Genomic DNA, 8,918 nt, shown 5'->3' with positions numbered 1-8,918 from the left:
TCCAGCACCCAGGGCTGCATCGGGGTAGGTTCATGTGGCTTCTCCTCAGGATGTCTTGCAGGAAGTGAGCCTTGCCAGCTGAAGCAGGGAACTGCTAAGACAGCTGCACCCTAGTGCGACCACCACAAAGCTTATCTTTTTCTCCCTTGGAGAGGCATTTGGGTTTTAACTGCTGACTTTGTAGTCAAACATGTAACCCCCAGCGCTGCCAGAACTCCTCCCAGCCTTAAGGAGGGGGTGAAAACCTTTGCTTTGGAGGGGGCCGTGCTGACCTCAAACTTCTCAGTCAAGGTTATAACAGCCAGAAGATCACTTTTTCCACTCCAGACCAGGAAGTAGAGAGAATTTCCAAATCTGAGCAAGAGACAATGCTCACATGTTTGTCAAGTAGAAGGTAAGTCAAGTTTAATGTAGTTTAGAGAAATAAAGAAGTTGTAAGGTCAAAGGCATGGTCCTCACTGAAGGTGTCCGATGGGATCATTAGTCAATCCCTTAGTCAAGGGTTTTTCAAACTTCAGGTTTATACGTTACTGGGCTTAGAAATCAATTTCTGTGGGTTGCAACCAGAATAAAAAATAAATAATGAAAGAAAATGTGAGCATCCAGGGAAGATATTTAGTCAAATAGACAGCTCTCTTGAGTTGACTCTGACTCATTCCAACAAGACTGAATGAAACAAGGCCTAGTCCTGTGTTCTCCTTATGACCTCTGGTGTATTCCAGTGCACAGTTACACTTACTGTGCCAATCCATCTCCCTGAGAATCTCCCTTAACCAATCAGGCTTTTGACTTCACCAAACGTGCCGTCCTCCATTGACAGATTACTCTCCATGATGTGTCCAAAGAAAGCAAGTTGAGCAATGTCCGCTGGCCTCCAAAGAGGCTTCACTGGCTGAGTTCCTAAAAAGGGTTGCTCGGCATTTCTTTCTAGTCTTTCTTAATCTGGAAGTTCTGCTGGCATTTGAATTTGAAAACTGCTATGCCTTCTCTTTTGAGATTACTTGAGACCAGCTCTCTACAACACACAGGGCCAAGAGGGACACAATCTGAAATTGACATAGATAGATTAAAAGATCAAAGGCAAGACAAAGTTGGGGATAGGGGACCATGGAGTGAACACACTCAAACGCACAGAGATTTATTAGAGGTAGGTTTATATACATTCCTTGTCATGTACCCAACCTCCAACTACCTCATTTGCCTCATCCAATCAGCTTGAGTCCCAGACTTGGTTGAGAGCCTTCCTCAAGTTTCCCTAGCCACCTAAGTCTGTCACTCTGGGAGCCTTCTTGCTGATGCAGTCCTGATGTGCTCCTTTGTTTGGCCAACCAATACAGTGTCTTCTTTTGCTTTCAACTAGTCTGCACCTGTGTTAGCCACGCCAAGCAAGACCACAACTTTGCCACTAAGGGTCCTTGGTAAGTGTAACACATGTATATTTTTATTCCACTTGAGTATGTTCTTCCTAAACTTGTATACAATTACCGATCAATAATAATTATTTTTATTGATGCTTTAGACCATCAGAAAGTTAAAATTGTGTGTAACCAAATCATATTGTGATTCCGACAAAATGCACTCCAATATTAATTATGTTTTGTACTATGTCTGCATGAAGATAATTTCCAAGATCTTTGTAACCTTCTGTACAATAGAACAAAACACTGCTGTTCTCCCAACAATTCTCCCAATTGTTATGTTTAAGCCCAATGTTGTAGCTGAGAGGTCAACACTGAGACACAGAACAGAGACAGGATTGAGACAAAGAATGTGAGGTTAAGAGCGGCTTTATTAGGGCAGGGAAAAAGCTCCCGGGAGGAAAGGGAGAGCAGAGAGAGGGACAGGAGCATCTTGAGCTCCTGGGCGTTTTGAGATCCAAGGAGCTAGGTTGGGGAAATCATGCCAGTCAGTGGAGCAGAGGGATATTTGTAGGATTTGGGTCAGGGAAATATGCAAATGAGGTGAAGAAAGCTGCTGGTGCTTGTGCCAATAAGGAGAAGGGAGGCTTCCTGGTGCTGCAGCTGCAGAGTCTGAGGACTTCACAGAACAGCTTCTTGCAATGTGGGAGAAGAGGCTGCACAGTCCAGCTCTGGCCTTGGGAGGCGGGGGAAGGGATCCTGTGTGGATCCAGCCTGGAGAGATAAGCTCCTTCGAATGCTGGAGACAGGGACTGCAAAATCCAGCAGATCACCAGTCTTTCCGAGAGGCTGGGGAAGGGGCTGCATGAGCCATACCCGGCCCAAACAGTAGCCACTGTGCCAATTCATCTTCTTAAGGATCTTTTTCGATGACCCTGTACCAAGCATGATGTCCTTCTCCAAGAACTGGTCTCTCCTGATAACATTGTCAAATGTACACGAGACGAATTCCTACCATCATCACTCCTAACGAGCAGTCCTCCAAGAAAAATGTTCTTTTTCTTCTGGGAGCCAGTCCACGGTCATGTCAATATTCTTCACCAATATTCAACACCAACACCGTAATTCAGCGGCACCAGTGATCCCACCATCCTCCTTATTCATTGTGCCACTTTCCCATGACTACAGTGCCACACCTGGGGTCATCTGCATGGGAACCCTCAAAACGAGGCACTAGACTTGCCCAATACACCTTGATACCTTGTTTTCTGCTTCCACGGGTGTTGTGTGTTGCTACAAGTCAAATGAAATCCTTTACAATGTGAATCTGTTCTTCGTTTATCATGATGTTGTCTACCGATCCGAGTGTGAAGATGCTTATTTCCCTGCACTTGGAGTTGTTATCAAAACGGAAAGTTTCAGTCTTTGGTCTTCATCTGTAAGCCCTGAAATCCTCTTCCATCTCAGCAAGCAAGGTTGTGTCATCTGCATATGGCGCGTTGTTAATGAGCCTTGACTGATGCCACATTCTTCCTATGGCCCAGCTTCTCTGGCGATTCACTCAGCATCCAATTTGAATAAGCACCGTGAAAGACGCGACCGTGACACACACCTTTTCTGATTTTTAATCCATGCAGTAAACCCCCATTCTGTTTAACAACTGCCGTTGGCTCTATACACAGATTCTGTTACCAAACGAAGGACGGCCCCAGTTGGGGGGTCCTCCCAGATTCAAAGGGTTTTTGCCTATCTCAGTATGAAGATACACCCAGCCCTTAGGCTATAAAAGGCATGCCTGGGCAGATTCACTTATTGCTGGGAAGAAAGACCCTACCCCTCCAAGAAAGGGAAGGAGCACGTGTGTATGAAACAGTTGAAAACCATCTTTCTCGGATGGAACCAATAGCCTCCTGCTGCTGTCGAGCCAATCTCCCTTCCCTTCACCCTTCAATGCTTGTGTAGCTGGAGATCATCTGACCCATTCATGCGGCCTGTAAGTCTCACTTGGCTTTCTAGGGCTTTGATTATGCTGTTTGTTTGGCATTCTCTCTCTCTCCCTCTCCTGTTTTTAAAAAATCCTTTTATTGGGGGCTCGTACAGTTCTTATCACAATCCATACATACCTCCATTGTGTCAAGCACACTTGTACATTTGCTGCCATCATCATTCTCAAAACATTTGCCTTCTACTTGAGCCCTTAATATTGGCTGCTCATTTCCCCCTCCCTCCCCACTCCCCCTCCCTCCTGAACCCTTCATCATTCATAAATTGTTGTTATTTTGTCATATGTTATACTGTCTGACATCTCCCCCTGCCCTCTTCTCTGCTGTCCATCCCCCAGGGAAGAGGCTATATGTAGATTCTTGTAGTCAGTTCCCCCTTTCTACCTCACATTCCCTCTACCCTCCAGGTATCACCACTCTCACCACTGGTCCTGAAGGAGTCATCCATCCTGGATTCCCTGTGTTTCCAGTTGCTATCTGTACCAATGTACATCCTCTGGTCTAGCCAGATTTGTAAGGTAGAATTAGGATCATGATAGTGGGGTGGAGGAAGCATTGAGGAAAGTTGCACCCTGACTGGCTTATCTCATCCCCAAAACCCTTTAGTAAGGGGGTGTCCGGTTGGCTACCGATGGGTGTTGGGTCCCCACTCTGCACTCACCCACATTTACAATGATATGATTTTTTGTTCTTTGATGCTTGACACCTGATCCCTTCGACAGCTCTCTCCCTCTCCTTTTTGTCACTCGGCAATATGAGTGTGAATGCAGCTTCTGCCCAGAGCCACGCAGAAGCTTCTGATTCTAGAGCTTCTTCCTCAATCACACCAGGGTTTTGGAAGCTAAACAAAATTCCACATCCTCACAAATGTTATCTGCTGAGGCACCCTACTCAGAGACTGCCATGTCTCCTCTCCCTTGCTCCATGGACATGCCTCGGCAGGACAGCCCAGACGCTTCCACAAATCCCTCAGCACAACGGCCCGATTCTGAAGAGCAGCCCGGTGAAGAAGGAAAACCAACAGAGTCAGGGAAACCAACAGAAGATCTGAACCGTGTTCTCTCCGACCTCGCTGTGCACACACAAAGACTGATTTCAGACACATAAGGACCTCAGCCTCCAGCACATGCAAACACTTTCTGAAGTCATGAATCTCAACTACCAACAGGTTCCAGAACCAGAGAATGAAATGTAGGAGGCAGCAGAAAACCACCCACTGGCCGAAAAATAAGCATGGTGTGACTGAGACGGTCTCTGCACCTACGGCCCACCTGGACCTCTGTGCATCCTACCACCAAGGATGCCGTCTTCTGGAAATCTTCCAATGTGGACCAATCAGAGCTGGAAAAGCCAGGCCTGGAACAACCAGAGATGGAACAGTCAGGCTTGGGGCCACCAGACCTGGAACAGCAGTCAGGAGTGGAATAAAGCTTGGAATCAGCAACAGTCAGGCCTGCAACAACCCATTCTAGAACTGGAGAGAGGAATTCTGGTGTCCCAGTTCCAACAACTTCTATCTGGGATCTGGAAACGGTACAAACTTTAGATTCTTTTTAAAATGAGTCCATGAGCATGCAATCTGAAGATTGTAATGAAGATAGACATAGAACTCCGTGACTATCTGGGCAGTGACTGAATGACTCCTTTTAAAAAATGAATCATTTTATTGGGAGCTCTTATAGATATCATCATATTCCATAGTTCAATCATACCAAGCAGTATTGTACAATTGCTACCACAGTTTCAAAATATTTTCTTTCTTCTTGGACTCTTTGATACCAGCTCCACGTTATCCCCTTCTTCTCCCACTCTACACCCTAGAAGCCCCCTTTTTCCCTACAATAGGTTGTTGTTGTTTTATTGTAGAGTATTTTTGTTTGGGCCATATCTTACACAATCCAATATATCCATTCACATACAATTGTGTTGTTCAATTCCACTGAGTGGGGTTATACAGTCACCCATGTTTCCTTTTTATTGTAGGACTTCTTGTTTTAGAACTCTTACCCAATAGCCTGGTTTTCCTTGTTCCTAGCATTTGGAAGTCAGGTCCTATCCTTTGTGGTTGCTCTTTAACCAAAGATTTAATAGTAGCCTCCTGACAGTTTACCTTGGTTTCTCTGGACAGCATGATAGAAGATGTCTGAGGTAGTTAGTGTATTGTGCCAATCTGGCCGATAAACACATGTGGGGTTAATTGAAGGGCGGAGGGATAAATGGCTCAGTGAGCCTCGCCTTTTGAGTTTTCATGTCTCTTGCTTTCTGATGGTCGGACCAGGGTGCAGCTGCCTTAGCCAGTTCCCTGCTTCAGCTGGCAAGGCTCACTTCCTGCAAGACATCCCTGAGGAGAAGCCACATGGACCTACCCCGATGCAGCCCTGGGTACTGAAGAAGCTGTGTGGAGACCCCTGCCAGCACTGAGATGCTTACACATTCACTGACTGGGTTTTCCTCCTGAAGTTGGCATCATTATGTCTGCTTTGTGAGATGGAGGAGGACTTTATGGATTGGTGTTGGACATATGGGTTAATGGGTTAATGTTGGACTTGTGGGCTTGGGCAGCACTGGGTTGGGATGTTTTCTTGATGTGCACTTACCCTTTATATAAAACTCTCTCTTATACATGAGTTTCTGTGGATTTGTTTCTCTAAAGTGCCCAGACTAACACAAGGTCCCTGCCTATAAGTAACTATATATGTAATACTACGTTGAATAGCTTTAGGAACTAGCCTTAAGAATAGGAACTAAAAGTACAAAGATGAGTGGTGTAGGATGATTTGTAATGTATAGGATTAGGAATTTTCTTACTAAACAACTTAGGTGTGGGGAAAGGTTAAACCATAAGGAGCTTCATTGATTTCCTGCACCCCTTGCTGTGTTTTAACTGTAAACCCCAGCTTGTTTCTTATTTGTATTGTTATTTTGTATTTTGCTGAATTATGGTCATAGCAATACCAATATGACTGACTGACTGACTTTCAAATACTGTTGCAGACAAAAGACTATCCATTTTGCCTTTAAAAAGTTGAAAACATGAATTAAACATATTCATAAACTATCTGGGGGAGTCGTGCATGACTCATAAGTGTAAGTCTTGGCAAGGCTGTGGCCTCAGACCCTTCCCTTGTGAGGTGGGTCTAGGTAACATAACATGATGCCCTCCTGGTGAATTGGAATTCCCTCATATCCAGTCAGAACGGGTTTATTATGAGTTCCGTGGTTGCAGCACAAAGTCATGTCTCTCACAGTCACTTAAAGTCATCAAGTCGGGCCAGCTGCCTCAGACAGACAGTTTCTCTGGAGTGTTTATCAGCTACTTGCTTCTGAAAGAAACAGCTAGGGAATGTATCTGTCACCTACACGGGGAAGTGCAATTACAGAATAGAGTGAAAGTTGTTTTTGAACTAATTTATCTGTGCAGATTGTACTTCAGCTTAAACCACTGGTCTTACTATCTCTTCCCTGTCTTAATGAGCAATTTGTCTTTGGAGACGCACTTCAGCTTATACATGGCAGACGTCCTAATCCCAATTTACTCACTGTCCCTAGTCTGTCTCCATCCCGCATCATGTGCACAATTCAGTGTTCCGGAAATCCCATTCTCCCCAATGGTATACGTACTTTGTTAGGATCCAGAGTCAAAAGCCAAAATCGTTTGTTGTTAGCCGCACGGTCAGTTCCAACATACAATGACCCGCCCTGTGGACAACAGAACTAAACACCACCTGGGCCTGCCTCATCCTCACAATTGTTGTCAAGGGCCTTCCTCTTCTTAACTGACAACACCCCCCACCACCACCACTTTACCCAGAAAGATGTTTTTGAGTTCACTTAAAACCTTAAACTGATTCATTGAGTTCATCAGTAGATATAAATGGGATATCTAGGGTATTTCTAAGTAAGATACGGTCCTGGAACATTGAACACAGGGGAAAATTTTAAGTTTATATTCTTGGTTTGTTTCCCTCATTTTCTGTGCTACAGCAAAGCTATATATCTCTGGCTCATATTAATGAAGTGCTTGTTTTGGCTACTTCATGAAGCTACCTAAGGGATACATACATGCACCTGTCTGCAGCTGTGTACATTCAATAGTTTTGCTAACCTGCTAAAATACATGACTGAATGTTCAATAATCCACTACTTGTTTATTCCATGACATGAAATTTATGCCAGTTAAAAATTATTGTTAGAAAAAAATAACTACATATTAGACATTTTTTAACAAAAAGCAGTACTTTTGCTTAAAAGCCATGATGCGTATATTTGGGGTTTTTTGCTTGTTTAGGTCTCCATTTTTTTCCCAAACTTATGAGCATCCCAAAGAGCTTTACTTTATTACTTTTGACTACTTATAATTACTGGAAATTAAAATTGAGAAAAATTTAAACGCTTATTTATTTTTTCATTTGAAGAGAGCTATGATGAACATGTTGCATATCCTCTTAGCAATGTATTTAAATGAGTTCCAACCTTGTGGATACTGGGAAATTTGTCTGCTTGCTCTAGAAAACAAAAATGACAACTCATAAAAAAAAGATGAAAGAGATTATTTTATTTTCTCAGTTTATAATCTCAATACCATCAGGTTGATCCCAACTCTTAGCAACCCTATAGGACAGGGTTTCCGAGACCCTAACGCTTTATAGGAGTATAGAGGCTCATCTTTCTCCTGAGGAGCACCCAGTAGTGGTTTTGAACTGCTGATCTGGAGGTTAACAGCCCAACACTAACTTATTATACCACCAGGGCTCCATATCTTCTGGCCTAGGAGTTTTCCACTGGGAATGCATATCAGACTTTATCTTAGGAGTTTTATTAAAATGCAAATATTTAAAACTGACTCCAAACTTACAGAAATTTCTTCATATATTCTTGGCATTTATTACTATCTGTTTGGTATATTCAATGCATATGAAGGGGTACAGTAGAGCTTTCTTAGTATGCATTTCTCCCACTAGACAAGCATCAAGCAATTCACTCTGAGTAAGGGCATCCAGTGGCATCACCTGGGAAAGTTCTCTCTGGTCACAGGGAATTTTTTCGTGAAAGCAGTTTCACTTGAAGCTCATTTTTTTGTGATGACCGACTTAAGAGGACAGCATATGGCTGTGAAATTTTGTTTCCTGCTTGGGGAAAAATGCCACAGAAACTGTTGTGATGTTGAACGCAGCTTACAAGGACAGCACTATGGAAAAAACTCAAGTGTGTGAGTGGTTTTCTCATTTCAAAAAAGTGAAATGTTGATTGATGACAAACCTCATCCTAGATATCTGCAGACTTATAGTGCATTTGGAGTTTGTTCCCCCAGGTCAGATCAAACTTACTATTTAGATGTTCTGAAAAGATTGTGTAACAATGTGTGACCAAAAAAGCTTGATTTGTTGCAGATGGGGGACTGGCTTTGCCATGACAACCCACCTGTTCATGCAGCCATCTCAGTGTGCCAGGTATTGGCAAAAACAAGCATGCCTCTCTTGCCCCATGCACCTTACTCACCAGACCTCCCTCTGTGTGACTTCTTTTTGTTTCTGCAAATGAAGAACGACATGAAAGG

Source organism: Tenrec ecaudatus, chromosome 1, assembly GCF_050624435.1.
Source record: "Tenrec ecaudatus isolate mTenEca1 chromosome 1, mTenEca1.hap1, whole genome shotgun sequence".
Lineage (NCBI taxonomy): Eukaryota > Metazoa > Chordata > Mammalia > Afrosoricida > Tenrecidae > Tenrec > Tenrec ecaudatus.
The sequence above is the reverse complement of the archived record's forward strand: the minus strand, read 5'-3'. Positions refer to the sequence as shown.